The sequence below is a fragment of the Perognathus longimembris genome, chromosome 13 (genome assembly GCF_023159225.1).
Source record: "Perognathus longimembris pacificus isolate PPM17 chromosome 13, ASM2315922v1, whole genome shotgun sequence".
Taxonomy (NCBI): domain Eukaryota; kingdom Metazoa; phylum Chordata; class Mammalia; order Rodentia; family Heteromyidae; genus Perognathus; species Perognathus longimembris.
This window is the reverse complement of record NC_063173.1, coordinates 38,621,271-38,637,956: the sequence shown is the minus strand read 5'-3', so window position 1 is coordinate 38,637,956 and position 16,686 is coordinate 38,621,271. Positions and strand designations below refer to the sequence as shown.

The 16,686-nt window shown below is 38.4% G+C and overlaps 1 protein-coding gene across 2 annotated transcripts in view; it reads right to left on the bottom strand.

The window, feature by feature from the left end:
* Positions 1-16,686, bottom strand: part of Trim44 (tripartite motif containing 44) — a 109,987-nt gene that overhangs the window by 72,572 nt on the left and 20,729 nt on the right. The window lies entirely within an intron of this gene.

Here is a 16,686-nt window from a genome sequence, read left to right as displayed (position 1 = left end):
TGATTTGCAGTTCTTTTATGGCCAGTGATGTAGAGCACTTTTTCATATGTCTCTTGGCCATTCTCATTTCCTCATCAGAGAAGTCTCTTTTTAAGTCTTTAGCCCACTTGTTGAGGGGACTATTGGTTCTTTGCGGTTTTGTTTTGGAGGAATGTAATTTTTTCAGTTCTGCATATATTTTAGATATGAGGCCTTTGTCCATTGTATGGCCGGTAAAGATCTTTTCCCAATCTGTGGGCCTTCTGTTTATCTTGCGAGCTATGTCCTTTGCCCTGCAGAAGCTCTGTAGTTTGATGCAGTCCCATTTGTCCATCCTTTCTTTGATTTGTAGCATTTCTGGGTCTTTGTTAAGGAAGTTCCGTCCTGTGCCAAGGAGCCCAAGTGTTTCTCCTACTCTTTCTTGTAGTATTTTCATAGTATCTGTTTTAATTTCGAGGTCTTTGATCCATCTGGAATTGATTTTTGTGCAGGGTGATATATAAGGATCTAATTTTAGTTTGTTGCATGTGTTGAACCAGTTTTGCCAGCATCATTTGTTAAAGAGGCTATCTTTCTTCCATCCTATTTTTTTAACTCCTTTATCAAAGATTAAGTAGACATAGTTCTGTGGGTTCATTTCTGGGTCTTCAATTCTGTTCCATTGGTCTTCAGGCCTGTTCCTGTGCCAATACCAAGCTGTTTTTATTACTATAGCTTTATAATACAGCTTGAAGTTTGGTATTGTAATTCCTTGAGCACTGTTCTTTCGGCTTAGGATTGTTTTTGCTATTCTAGGTCTTTTATTATTCCATATGAATTTCTGGATTGCTTGAAAAATGGTGTTGGGATATTAATGGGTATTGCATTGAATTTGACTTTAACACTCCACTGTCACCTTTGGACAGATCAACACGCCAAAAACTAAACAAAGAAACCACAGAACTAAACAACTGCATAGACCAACTAGACTTAACCGACAACTGCAGAATATTCTATCCAGCAACAACAGAATACACATTCTTTTCAGCAGCACATGGAACATTCTCCAAAATAGATCACATCTCAGGGGGAAAAAAAATCTGTCCAAATTCAGAAGTATCAAAACCATTCCCTCATTCTCTCAGACCACAATGGAATAAAATTAGAGCTCAACTCAAACAGCCACCACAGAAAATCCTACAATTCATGGAGACTAAACAACACACTGCTGAACCATCAGTGGGTCATTGAAGAAATTAGAACAGAAATTCAAATGTTCATGGAATTCAACCAAGATGAGTACACAAAGTACCAGCTCCTTTGGGACACAGCAAAGGCAGTACTCAAGAGGAAAATTTATATCTCTGAGTGCATATACCAACAAACTGGAGAAACAGCAACTCAACAACTTAAGGAAGTACCTTAATTTCCTCAAAAGAGAACAATAAGCCAAACCTCAAGTCAATAGACGGAAGCAAATAATTAAAATCAAATCAGAATTAAATGAATTAGACACACAAAAAAATCATCGGAAGAATCAACAAATCAAAGAGCTGGTTCTTTGAAAAAATCAACAAGATAGACAGACCCCTAGCAAACCTGACCAAAAAGCCAAAGCAGCACACACAAATAAACAAGATTAGAGATGAAACAGGTAATATCACCACAGAAAAACACAAAATTCAGAACACAATAGGGGACTATTTTGCAAACCTTCATGCCAACCAATTCGAGACCTGGAAGAAATGGATAATATCCTAGAAAAAATTGATATCCCCAAACTCAACCATGAAGATTTAAACCTTCTAAACAGACCCATATCTAGCATTTAAATAGAAACAGCAATAAGTGATCTCCCATCCAAGAAAAGCCCAGGACCAGACGGATTCACAGCAGAATTCTACAAGGCCTTCAAAACAGAACTCACACCAATATTTCTCAAACTCTTCAATGAAATTGAAAGAGAAAGTTCACTACCAGACACATTCTATGAAGCCAGTATAACCCTCATCCCAAAACCAGGCAGGGACTCATCACAGAAAGAGAACTATAGACCAATTTCTCTGATGAACATAGATGCAAAAATTCTCAACAAAATTATGGCCAATCGACTTTAACAAGTCATCAAAAAAAAAAATCATACACCATGATCAAACTGGATTCATCCTAGGGATGGATGCAAAGTTGGTTCAATATACACAAGTCAATTAATGTAATCCACCACATCAAATGGAGCAAGGTAAAGAACCACATGGTTATATCTCTGGATGCAGAAAAGGCATTCGATAAAATCCAGCACCCATTTATGATAAAAGCCCTGGAAAAACTGGGAGTCCAGGGAACACTCCTGAATATAATAAAGGCAGTTCATGACAAACCAACAGCAAGCATAATTCTAAACGGTGAAAAGCTAAAGCCACTCCCTTTAAAATCAGGAACAAGACAGGGATGTCCACTCTCTCCTCTTCTCTTCAACATAGTACTAGAATTCCTAGCCACAGCAATTAGGCAAGAAGAAAATATAAAGGAGATCCAAATAGGAAAAGGTGAAGTTAAACTTTCTCTCTTTGCAGATGACATGATCCTATACCTAAAGAACCCCATAGCCTCTACCCCCAAGCTACTAGAGCTGATCCAAAACTTTGGCAAAGTTGCAGGATATAAAATAAATCCTCAAAACAATGGCCTTTCTATATGCTAATGACCCGAACACCGAGGCTGAAATCAGGAAAGCAACTCCTTTTGCAATAGCCTCAAAAAACATAAAATACCTAGGAATAACCTTAACCAAAGAAGTGAAAGACCTCTATGATGAGAACTTTAAACACATGAAAAACAAAATTAAGGCAGAACTAAGGAAATGGAAAAACCTCCCAGGCTCCTGGATTGGGAGGATTTACATAATCAACATGGCAATATTGCCAAAGGCTATCTACAAATAAATGTCTTCTTAATGTAAAAAATAATCTGTATTTATCAGTCCACCCCCCCAAAAAAACAGAAATGAAGAAAATCATGGAATATCCCTTTAATTATTCTTTTGACAATACTGAGCTTTGAAGTGATAATCCTTCCTCATACCTTTAACCTAGCTTTTATCAAGTCTCATGCACTTGCTTCCCAGTCACCAACTCCATCTAATTTCACTTCTAACTCATCTGTAAGTGCACTGCTGATGTCCTTAATTCGTTCAATTCTCTCTTCCTATGGTTGCTGGACTTCTTTAGATCCCTGGTTAATAACTTCCTTGCTGCAATTCTATAACACTCTCCAGGTAACTCTGGATTGAGAAAATACTCAACATTAGTTTTCCAACCCTGACCCTATTAACATCTGGAACAAAGAATCCTTTTGTTGTGAGGGACTATCAGTGCACTGTATGAGGTCCAGCAGCATCCATGGCCTTCATGATAGCAATCTCTCCTCCTCAGCTGTGACAACCAAGTCCCAGCAAGACAGACATTACTAGGAGCAAAATCACTTTCCTCTAAGAAGCATTGCTCTACACTATCTTCTGTAGCAATTGCATCCATCTCAGAATGTAACTATTATACACCTTGGAAAACAGCCCTTATGCCTGATTTTTCTCTCTAGGAAACCAATCTAATGTTTCTTTCTGCTTATGCACATCTCCAACTGGATGCTTCCTTACTATCTAAGCCATCAAATATCAAACTGAATCCTCACCCCTCCTGCTTATTGCCTTTTTTCAGTGCCTCTCATATTAGGCATTATTCTTCATTTTACTGGTGAAGAAACTGAAGTTAGAAATGAAATTTGTCCCCACATACGAAGTAGAAGATTGGAATCTGAACTTGCATAGTCTGATAATGTAGTCTGCTTTCTAAATGTAATATACTCCTACATTTTCCCTCCAAATTTTGGTATGCTTCCCTTGCTCCAATTAATGACATACAAACTCTGTAATCAATTTTATCTTCTCCCTTGATTTGCTATGCAGAGGTAGGTTGCCCAAGGCCTTGTATATAACAGCAGGCAACATATTCTAAGTGACAGGCACAAGCCATGCCACATCTAACCCCCTACTAGTCTGGCTGATGAAGAAATGTTCCTCTGTATCTTTGAAATCCATTATTTCTTTGCATTTTTCTATTATTATTCTCTATTCAACATCTAGACTATTCAATGCTACAGTTTAGCCTTACTGCCTACTCTGTCTAGGCCCTTTAACCTGGTGATACTCTCTCCTGTACCATTAACTTGCTGAAAAAAGGCTAAATCACAAAGAGATTCTGAATGATTTGAAGAAATTGGTCAGGATCATGCTACAACATCTAACATCTTAGAGTTCACTTGCCCCCATCTTTCTTTCCACTTGGTCCTGAATTTTTGGCTTTCTGATCTTGACTTCAAATCGTACCTTTGGCCTTTGACACATAGCAGCGGCACATCCCCTATAATCCCTCCTCTTTAGCAGTTACTCCCTAGCTTTGATCTGGCTTGTATTGTGTGTGTGTGTGTGAGACTGTCCTAGGACTTGAACTCAGGGCCCGAGTGCTGCTCTGTTGAGCTTGTTTGCTCAAGGCTAGCATTCTACCACTTGAGGTAGAATACCACATCTCCACTTCTAAAGGATGGTGAATTGGAAATAGTGATCTAAGGACTTTCCTGTCCAGGCTGGCTTCAAACTACAATCCTCAGATCTCAGCATCCGGAGTAGGCAAGATTACATGTGTAAGCCATCAGCAACTGGCTTTGGCTTGTAGTTTGACCCAACGGATTATTATGTCAGAAACCTAACTCAAGTTTCAAACAGATTATTCTATTTTTCCTGTCTGCCTGAATATTTCTCCCCGAGACTATCAATTTTAGTACTTGAGTCCCAACATTATATTATTTAACAGCTTCATGATGACCCTATGCTTCTTTTGAATCCTCTTCCTTTTACAACTTTCTTTCCTAAACATACAGATATAAATATACATGCCCATGTGTACATCTGTACTCACACATAGGACCATACTTCCTACAGACTTTGTACTTGAAAGGATCTAATAAGCACTTGAATTGAGTCTGTTAATCAGTTGTGAAGTGAACAGCAAGTGTGCACTCCAGTTACCTGAGAGACAATCACAGCTGTCTAATGAGTGAAACGAAAGTCTCAACCACTACGGTTGTGACACTGCTGTCAAGCACCCTTCCTTCTTGCTCCCAGGGCTGCTTGTTCAAACTGTCAGCTACTCTGACTTTAATGCCATGATGTGATATGTAACCCAGTAACATAGTACAGAACTAGATGCACCACTGGTTTCACTTTGACTTACTACTGCTTGTTTTTAAGATACTTATCTCTTTGCCTGACCATAGGTGGCAACAAAGAAAACAATCACAAATTCCTGAGTACTACACTTCTGAGTGAACAGAAAAAAATTCTGGGCGACTTGCACTACAGAGGTGTGAAAGTGTAAAAATGAGTCCCCAGGGACATCCAATAGTTGTATCTCTATATCAACCAAGACAAAAGTGCGAGCTTCTATCCATCTTGTTTTTCTGCCTCTTTTCAGAGTGAACAAGGCATAAACTATAAAGATGCGTTCTGCTTCAGGAGATAGTGTGTAGGAAGTAGGAGGTAGAAGGTGACACTGAAAGTTTGAAGAGGCAATAATACAGAATTTATACTATTTTTAAGCCTGTTAAATTTGAAGATACAAAGGAGGCCTATTCTACCAGCTGAAGACAAAGAAATTTTTAAAACAAGACTCACCTCTCAAGTTCCATTCCAGTTCTTTTCCTGAATGCTTTCCCTGTGAAGCTACTGTTATCTGTACCCTGGGAAACTGTAACACCAAAACAAGTATATGCCGTCAAGATGCTCACAAAAGATGTTGTGAGGGAAGCCTTACTTCTTTTCAGGGCCTTTGTTGTTAAGAGCATCATAATGGCAAAACGTATGGAATTAGATGTGGTAGGAAGAAATGTTCTGGACTGGCTCTGCTAACACTATACCTCTGAAGTATATCTCAAAGTTTCTTCATTTGTAAAATGATAATATGAACTTTATATAAAATAGTGGTACTATTTACATAAAATACATGGAAGAAAACTATATGTACTCTTCAAGCACACAGGAACATCAGCTGAACTGTTCTGCTGATGAGAGATAATAGTAACTGAACCACTACTGTGTGCTTCCATATAGTACTCAATGAGTTCTCACAAAGAGCTCCTAATGAGCCTCTTAAAGTACAGCTTCTAATTTCTAAAAGATACCAAGACAGCTTTTCTTATATACCCCAGGCATTGAGGAGTGATGATTTCAATAAAGAAGGTCTCTTTCTTAGTTCCAGTATACAATGACAGGCTGTTATGGAGCAGTAGCCACCTCTCCTACTTTGATAAAATGGCAATGAGCATCATCTTAGATATAACTTACTACTTTAATAATACAGAGACTGAGGGGCTGGGGATATGGCCTAGTGGCAAGAGTGCCTGCCTCACATACATGAGGCCCTGGGTTCGATTCCCCAGCACCACATATACAGAAAATGGCCAGAAGTGGCGCTGTGGCTCAAGTGGCAGAGTGCTAGCCTTGAGCAAAAAGAAGCCAGGGACAGTGCTCAGGCCCAGAGTCCAAGCCCCAGGACTGGCCAAATAAATAAAACTTAAAAAAAAAAAATACAGAGACTGAGTATACGTGAAAGCTGAATCACATTCAACTCCTCACAGCACTCTCCTCAAACTTACAACCGAATTCATATTTTCTTTCCTGTGCGGACTAAAACCTGACTCTTTCCTCTTGGGGAACCTAGCAGCTTGCTTAACCAAGAAAGTGTTTACTCTCTCAGTTGCTTGATAAACAACAGCAACAACAACAAAAGAACCTTTTCAGATCAAGCCGGATGCTAGTGGCTCATACCTATAATCCTAGCTACTCAGGAGGCTGAGATCTGAGGATCACAGTTTGAAGCCAGCCTGGAGAGGAAAGTCTGTGAGATTCTTACCTCTGCTAAACTATTATAAAAGCCAGAACTGGGAGCTGTGGTTTAAGTAGTAAAGCACTAGCCTTGAGCAAAAGAAGCTCAGGTGTAGTAGTACTCAGGCTCTGAGTTCAAGTCTCAGGAACAGCACCAAAACAAACAAACAAAAACCAGTTTCTCGGGTTCACAATGGCTGGGATGCCAAATAATCCTCCATCATTTTTTGTCTCCTCAAAACATTCTATTTGGGCCGCCCACTGGTAGCTCACATATGTTTATCCTTGCTACTCAAGAGGCTGAGATCTGGGGATTGCAGTTCAAAGGCAGCCCATGCAGGAAAGACAGTGAAACTCTTCCAATTAATCACCTGAAAGCCAGAAGTGGAGCTGTGGCTCAAAGTGGTAGAGTGCTGGCCTCAAGAGAGAGAGAGAAAAAAAGGAAAGCTCAGGTATAGCACCCAGGTCCTGAGTTCAAGCCCCATGACCAACAAAAAAAATTCCACTTGAGATCCTGAGGATGTAACTCAATAGTAGAGTGTTTACCTATGTTCAAGGACCTGGATTCAATTTACAACACTGAAAAATTAGTTTCCATTTTCAGGGTACTCATTAATAAAATATAGCATATTTAGTATTACTTTAGTGATAAAATGAAGAGTTTAGCTACATTAGGTGATGAAAGTAGTAAGTGCTACTATGGAGACTCAGATCATCAAACTCCAGTATTTGTTCCTTTCATCCTTAAAACAAAGGATAGCATGTCATGGTCAACATATTTGCCCTGAGAGTCAGAACAAACTGTACTATAATGATGTATTGTTCCCAATCCATCTTCAATAAGTAAAAACTAATAATATTTTACAACTACTAATACTCTATATAGAAATCATAAAAAGGAACCATATAAGCTGTAAAGTTGCACAAATCATTTCAATTCTGTTTATTCCCCTGAAAACTGAGGGTTGTAATATCTAACTAATTGGGCTGAGTCAGAAATTAAAGGCATATTACAGAATCTATTTCATGGGCTTCAGAAGTAAATGCCATACAACAAGGGGTGATCATCAAGTGGATTGCTGGGTTCAATGGCTATTTCTTCACGCTATAGAAATTTGATTAAATCTGTCCTCTGGCTGAATACAAGAAAGACACATCAGTTTTCAAATTTTACATTTTCATATAAGCATATACATATACCCCTGCAGTAAAATAAGAGTTTCATCATCAAGATTTATCCTTAAAATATGAAAGAAAATGCTTCTTTGTTGAGTATACTTTAGCTTTTATTTCCTAGCTAAATTGGAGGTTTAAGAATAAGAGTGTAGGGAGGAGTAACAGGAGGAAGTTAGGCTCCTAGAAATCTAGCTGGTTTTTATCCTTATCATCACAGTAAAGTTTTATATGTGTTGGTATCCAGGCTCCTGAATGAAATTCTGGATACAATCTGGCACTGAAAACATGAAGCGTGCTGCTATGAGGGAGTCCCAACATCTCTACCCAGCTTTTTAAGTTAGCCACATAATCAACTTTGGAACCTTTTAGTAGAGTACACTACCAAATCTCTGCCAGTGCAAGGAAGAGTTAGAGCAGAAGGAGAAGGGCATTGCAACGAATTAACTTTATTAAGCTAGTTAATGTTCCATCCTTTGTTTTCTAACAATGTCTCACTTAGCTTTAAAATGGCTATAGAAAATATTTGTAGTGGTTCAATTAGGAACTTGGGACTCCAGTAAGAGGACACTCAAAGGAGTAAAGTTGGAAGGGACAGGAAAAGAAGAGGCATAAAGAAAAGAACTGCAGTGATATTTACTTTGAGTGGATATCTATCTCATAATGTGTCTTTTAAATCTGGCTTCTTAATATTTTTCTTTTTATTTGGCATTAGGGAGTTTTGTTAACTAGAGACTTTGCTCTATAACAATAACCCTAGTTGCTTCTATGCATTCATTTCTTGCTTTTATTGGGAATACACAGACACCAGCCGCACATTCCCTAGACAGATATATATGGCTTAACTTGCATCTGCAACAGACCTATGCTAGTCTGAAGTCACTAACTTTGCACCCAGGCCAGGCCCACAGAACAAGACTGTTAGAGATCCCAATGATGAGGATTAAACTTAATTTATTTTCATGTCACTATCACTGAAAGAATTATCAATGGCTCTTTAAAACCTGCAATCTGTGTCACTAATCTTGAAAAGGTGTTAATTGATGAAAGTATATAATATAGTTTATTTTGGTAATAAGTGGCTTTTTTTTTTATCAGTAAGGCTTGGGCAGTCTCCTAAACTTTGTAGGGAGAAAACTATCCCCAAACTCCTTTGCACTTCTGCTGAAAGTACTACGTATTCTTAGGAGAAGGCTAACCACACTCATCACTTAGAGAATGTTGTACCAAGTTCTTGTAATCGTGCAAACATGAATTATCTCATATAATTTCCCCTACAACCTATGGAATATGCATTATAGCCCCTATTTTAAAGGTGAAACAACAAAACGCCTGAAAAATGAAGGCACCTGAACACAAGACTTGCCCAGAGTTGCACAGCGATCAATGCTGGAGGTAATGGGCAAGGGAACGAATTCCAGAGCTTGAGCTTCTTAGAAATTGCTATGCACGGTCTCTTCCTGCTAGAGATTTCTGACAGAATGTCAGACCCTCATTTCTGTTTGAAAGGGGAAAAGAAAAAAAAAAGAACCACTATTCACTGCTGACATGTCAAATAAAGGGTGAAGAAAAGTGATTCAGGCAGTAATTTCTTTCGTTTTCTTAAGAGCTTTATTGAGATATAATTCACACACTCTATAATTCATCCATTAAAAGTGTACAATTCTGTGGTTAGTATACTCATGGAGTGATGTAACCATCACCAGCATCAATTTCAGAGCATTTTCATCATCCCCAAAAGAAGTGCCATGCCTTTTCCCTAAGCAGTAGACAGCCTTGAGTCTACTTTTATAACTATAAATTTGTCTACTCTGGGCATTTCATGTAAGTAGAATCAGAACACACATAAATTTTTTCACTGATTTATGGGATTCAAGATATAATATCACAATATGATTATAAAGAAACCAGAATATGCTACCCTGAGATACAATTCAATGGGGGATTGTTTGGATCTGTATTTGGCAGTACTGGGGTTTGAACCGAGGGCATGGCACTTTCAATGCTGGTATGCCACTTGATGATCTAGTTGTTTTAAGCAAGGAAAATCATCCTTTTGTAAGAGAAATTTACAATCCACAAAAGAAATCTCCACCTGCAAGGGTGTCTTCCTCTCCATACAAAAAGAGCAGAATAACTCTAAATTACTAATATTCATTAAGGCTGAAAGTACCATAAAATGTGCATAAATCCTTATCTTTGTTTACCAAGCTGTTCTGAGCATTTCCTATAATGGTATTTAAGCTTGAGTTCAAGCCACCTCTTTGGGATTTATTAACTTTTCCCTGGACAACTGGGTTATATATGGAAATAAAGTTTTTTGGATTATTCTTATTGGTTTGTGTTTATTAAAAGGGTCAGTACAGGTGGCTACCAGTGGATCATACCTGCAATCCTAGAAGGCTGAGATCTGAGGATTGTGGTTTAAAGCTAGACCAGACAGAAAAGTAGAAAAGTCCACAAGACTCTACCTTCAATACAGGAGCAAAAATGTTGTACTGGAGGTATAGCTCAAGTGGTAGAGCGCCAACGAAGAGTAAACAAGCTGAGAGCAGAAGGCTCTGAATTCAAGCCCTTGTAGTGGCACACATGCACACACACTAGTCAGATCAAACTAAGTACTCTGAAGAGTATTGAGGAAAATTATTTTTAAAAACCACATATTACTATTACACTTGGGAAAAGGAAGAGAAAAGCTGTTTTATTTTGTGCTGATAAAGGCAGAGGAATGTAGAAGAAGGGAAAAAAGCTTATTTCTTTTCCTCAATTTTCCTAAGTATCTTTTAAGGATGAAAGGGACCACATTTGCTTCTATGCTTCAGATCTTACAGGAGATGTGAGAAAGCATGAATATTTTCCCCAATTAGTATCTTCCACAATGAGGTCCAATGAGGCACTTGCTTGAGTTTCAAATCTTAGCCATAGCGAAATGCTGTTGGAGGTTATGATCCCTTTGCCAAACACTATTCAATCATTTGTGAAGAATCCCAGTAAAGGGATACAAAAGAACAGTGCAAAGGAAAAATAATCCATGAAAGATAGCACTACAAGGAATGACAGGCTCTGTACATTTGCATGTATGACAGGCTAAATATATGTGTGCATGCATGTTTGTATATATACATATACTAGTACCTTGCAAGATTAACACAAATTTGGGAAATAAGACTGTGTTTTCTAATAATTTGAGTCAAACACAACAGTTACAGGAAACAATGAACTGCTTATCTTCCAGGGGGGAAAATTTGTCAATGCATAATAGAGAAAGTGGCTGTTATTAGCCACATCATAAAAAGCTGGTTTGAGTTCAGCATGTCACACTTGAGTTTGGTGATTTCTGAGAATAGAAGGAATCAATCTGTTTTCTCAGTGTAGGTTTCCTCTAGATAAACTATGAAAGATAACTCAGGAAAACAAAATATAAAGAAAACTCCAAGGGTTTGGGTGGGTGTATACATATGTACACATGCAAGTACACACACACACACACACACACACACACCTAATTAACTATATCTTTTAATTTCCCTAGATTACTGTAAATATAAGAAACATACGCACAAAAATCTTTCTTTGTTCAACAGATGTTTCTGAAAGTTTGGCTTAAAGAATTTTTTTTTTTTGGAAATTGAATCCTATCAAATACATATGAAGAGTGTACTATTTAAACTGTTTTCCAGTAATCCATTTTACAAACTAAAGTTTCTTATTAAAAGTAATCTTCTGGAGTCTGGGGATATGGCCTAGTGGCAAGAGTGCTTGCCTTGTATACATGAGGACCTGGGTTCAATTCCCCAGTACCACATATACAGAAAATGGCCAGAAGTGGCGCTGTGGCTCAAGTGGCAGAGTGCTAGCCTTGAGCAAAAAGAAGCCAGGGACAGTGTTCAGGCCCTGAGTCCAAGCCCCAGGCCCGGCCAAAAAAAAAAAAAAAGTAATCTTCTGGAAGTGGAGCTGTGACTAAAATGGTAGGGCACTAGCCTGGAGCAAAAACAGCTCTAGGACAGCTCTCAGGCCCTAAGTTCAAGCCCCAAGGACCAGTATAAAACAACTAAATTAAGTTAAATTAAATAAAGTAATCTTTGATGGATGCTGGTGCCTAATACCTGTAAACCTACCTATTCAGGAGCATGCAGTCTGAGGATTAGGATTTGAAGCCAGTCCAGGCAGGAAAGTCTATGAGACTCTGATCCCCAATTAACTAACAAAAAGCCAGAAGTGGAGTTGTGGCTCAAGTGGTAGAGAGTGGGCAAAAAAAGCTCAAGGACAGTGCCCAGGCCCCGAGTTCAAGCCCCTTAACTGGAACAAAACTTTTACAAAACGGTAATCTTCTTCCACAAGATAGGAGATTCTAGATACCTGGAAGCATGCACTCACTAAAAAAGGGTTCATCAAAGCCACAAACATGTGTCTGGTCCTGTACCATATTTCTCCACCAACACTGCCTCTGATTCCTGTCCTCAGGCTAACCCCTAGAGGCAAAGATTTGATGTTTCCTGCTGTTCCTATGGCTTTAAAATGCAACCTACTCCTAAAACACTGCATGAATTTTGATTACCTTCCTAAATCTTGACAAGGACACCATCCTTCTTTTTGGCTTGCTATTTCTCTTGGAAATAACAGTTTAAAGAAATCCTGTTCTGTTAGGCAGACTAAGCTGATTTTCTAATCTATTTACCTCTGCTCAAATTATTTGTTTCTTATGTTTCCTAAGCCTAGGTTCTATACATCTCATTTTCTTTTGAAAGTTAAAGTAATTTAGTCTTAATTCTAGGTGCTCTTCTATTTGCTGAAAGGAATAAAAATATCAAAACAAGAATGAAGCAAAAGCAGGTAGGGCCAGCTCTCAGTACTTCTCAAAGTACAGCACCCAAACCAGTATTAGCATTGCCTGATACTGGGATAGAAATGAATATTCTCTTGTCAACTTAGATAAGATGAATAAAAACTCCAGGAGTGGGATCAGACCTCTGTATTTTAATAAATCCTCAGATGATTCTCATACATTCTAAATTTTAATAACCATTGATCCAGATGAAAAGAAGACATCCAACAAATGTTTTGGATATAATGAACCATCTGTATCAGAAGAATTAGCTCTATTATCAAAGCAGAAGAATGTCGAGAATATTCCATATAATGAAAGGAGAAACTGCAAAGGCATGGCATAAATTTTTGTATAAAATTAAAAAAATAGGGCTGGGAATATGGCCTAGTGACAAAAGTGCTTGCCTCCCATACATGAAGCTCTGGGTTCGATTCCCCAGCACCACATATATAGAAAATGGCCAGAAGTGGCGCTGTGGCTCAAGTGGCAGAGTGCTAGCCTTGAGCAAAAAGTAGCCAGGGACAGTGCTCAGGCCCTGAGTCCAAGCCCCAAGACTGGCAAAAAAGAAAAAAAAAAATCTACAGGGTTATACATTGAATTACTAATAATGCTTAACTTGGGGGAAATTAACTTTTCCTTATGAATATCTGTATTTTTCATCTAAACATATATTATTTTACAATTATAAAAAGTTAATCTAGGCATCTTCCACTGTTCTTTGGCAGAACTCACAGTTAAAAATTAACCAAGTCCCTAGTAGATTTTGGTGTCTGCACTAATCAAGCTTTGTGAAGCTTTAGGGAACTGAGGAGGAAGTGAGGCAGAGATAGTGCTCAGTCCTACATGTAAAGTCCTACTATGTAAAGCAGCTGTGCCAGGAAATGATAGGTAATAAAGTCTGGGAGATTCTGCCCTTCTTAAATAGGCCAACTCAAAAAGGGATGGTAGGGTACTGCGGAAAAAATAGAACAGAATTAAAAGTGTTCTCTTAGAGGACACCAATTTAAAACCTGAGAAAATTTTACTATAGAAATCATATATTTAAGTAGCCTAATTTTCATAGTCCTGACCTGGCAGTCACTCTACAATTATGTTCACCTTTTCTCAAGCTGGTTCCAAGTATCCACAGCAAATTCATGTGGCAGACTATGAAGGGACTTAAAGATAGAAAAGGTTCTTCAACTATCTTCTAGTTTCTGCTACATCAGGGGAACCATGAGCTTCCCATGGATTTTTTTTTCCTCCTAGTGCCACTTCAGACAAATTTCTGATCAAAAAGCACTACCTGTATTTACAAAGGAAGCCTGTATTTACCTGTATCATGGCTCCCACTCCACTGTGCCAATTACAACTATAGGTGTGGCAAAACTAGAAATAGCTGTTTGCTTTGGCTTAACTGTTACCCTAGAAGCCAAAGAAACTTCTAAGAAAAGCTTTAAATAACCTTTGATATCTTCACTAACAGAAAAACTACTTAAACTTTTACTAGGAATCTTCCTACTGTGAGCTTGGTGAGTTGATAAAGTTTATGTAAGTTTTTTTTTTCTCTCAGTCAAGATACTCTACCTGAAACCCTGACTACCTGAGAGGAAAGAGAGAGAACTAGTGCTGCAATACTATCAATGTCATTCAAAGTGAAAATTATTCGGTAGATTAGTGACTAAAGCTAACTTTGGAGAAGCCTGTCACTGTCTATGGCTCAGCTTCATTAGTGTTTCAACATAGGTACCCAAGGCAGAGTTGAATTACGTAGTAGAACAAAGATGATACCCAGTTCTTGGTTTATAGAATGACACAAAACAAAGAGTAAGGGCACTGTAGTTAAGTGTTAGAATCCCATCTCTACAGTGTATCAAATCTGGAGGAAATAAATTACTTACAAAACAGGAATAATAAATTTAAGGTTGGTGCAATAACTAAAAGCATGATAAGAGGAGAAAGAATAATGAATTAGTGTTTAACAGGTAGAACTTTAGTCTAGGATTATGAAACATACTAAAGATGGATGGTGTTGATGGCTAATTAAAATGGTTCAACATCTCTGGCTATAAAATAAATACAAATCAAAACAACAATGTTGAAATTCCACCTCACCCCAGTTAGAATGGCCCTTATCAAGAAAACTAACAATGGGCTGGGGATATAGCCTAGTGGCAAGAGTGCCTGCCTCGGATACATGAGGCCCTAGGTTCGATTCCCCAGCACCACATATACAGAAAATGGCCAGAAGCGGCGCTGTGGCTCAAGTGGCAGCAGAGTGCTAGCCTTGAGCGGGAAGAAGCCAGGGACAGTGCTCGGGCCCTGAGTCCAAGGCCCAGGACTGGCCAAAAAAAAAACCAAAAAACACAAAACTAACAATAACAGATGCTGCCAGGGATGTGGCCAAAAGGGAACACTACTACACTGTTGGTGGGAATGTAAAATTGTTCAACCACTCAGGAAAACAGTATGGAGGTTCCTCAAAAGACAAAACATAGAGCTTCCCTGTGACTCAGCAATTCCACTCCAGGGCATTTATTCAAGTGCTCACAAACCAGGCCACACTAAAGCTACCAGTACAACCATGTTCATTACAGCATGGTTTACCATAGCCAAGATATGGAATCAACCCAGATGTCCCTCAGTAGATGAATGAGTCAAGGAAATGTGATATGGATACACAATGGAATTCTATGCTTCCAACAGAAAGAATGATACTGTACCATTTGTAAAGAAATTGAAAGACTTAGAAAAAATTATATTAAGTGAAGTAAGTCAGACCCAAAGAAACCTAGGTCACATGGTTTCCCTCATTTGTTGAACTAGAAAATACCTATAAATCTACAAGTAAACACAATGGATAGCAAAAGACAAAAAATTATACTTTGACATAAATTAAACAGGACTCTAAACATTTACACAGTCAGACCAAAGGAAGATATTCTTAGAAGAGGATCACAAAAGCTCAATAGCTATGGAATACAATCATATAAAATGATGTTTATCAAAATGAACTCCAAGAAATGGAAACAAGAGGTGTTTTGTTGTTTTACTTTTTTTCTCCCTTTGTTGCTATTTTTTATTTCTGTACTTATTATCTTGTATATAAGTTTATCTGTTTGGGAGAGTGAAAGGGGGAACACTAAAATGGTGGGACAAAAGGTGAATTAAGCCAGCAGTGACACTATGTTGAATGAACTATAACACTTGTGAGGAGGAGGATTGGGAGGGAAAATACTGCGAGAAAACTAGGGAAGAAGTGACACTATTCAAAAAGAAGTACACCTATCACTTGACTTATGTAACTGTAACCCCTCTGTATATAACCTTTACAATAACAAATTTTTAAGTATATAAAATGGCTAAAATTTTACTACGCATATGTATCATAATTATGTAAGGCCCCCAACACAGGACTTGGCTCTAAGGTACTCAAGAAATGCTACCCCCATTCCCCTATGTAGACAAATTTGGGGAAAGGGGAAAGAAACAGTAAAGCAAAATCGTACTCCTTTCCCTCCTCAATTTTAAGATGCTTTGAATTTCAAGCAGAGCCTGATGGTCTCAATACCAGTAGGGATACAATAAATGTCATTGTAGGAAGGAGAAGCAAATTAGTCATGGCTCCTCTTGGCAGCTTCCCAGTGCACCACCACCCAGGTATGGCATCTCCCAGAATATCCACCCTCCAGCCCCAATATCCTGCAAAAATAAAGAAGCTAAACCACTTCATAGAGCAGATTCCAGGTCCCAGGTGATGAGGGCAGAATAGTACTCAGGAACAGCTGGCTCTTACAAAATGGAGAGAGGCAAG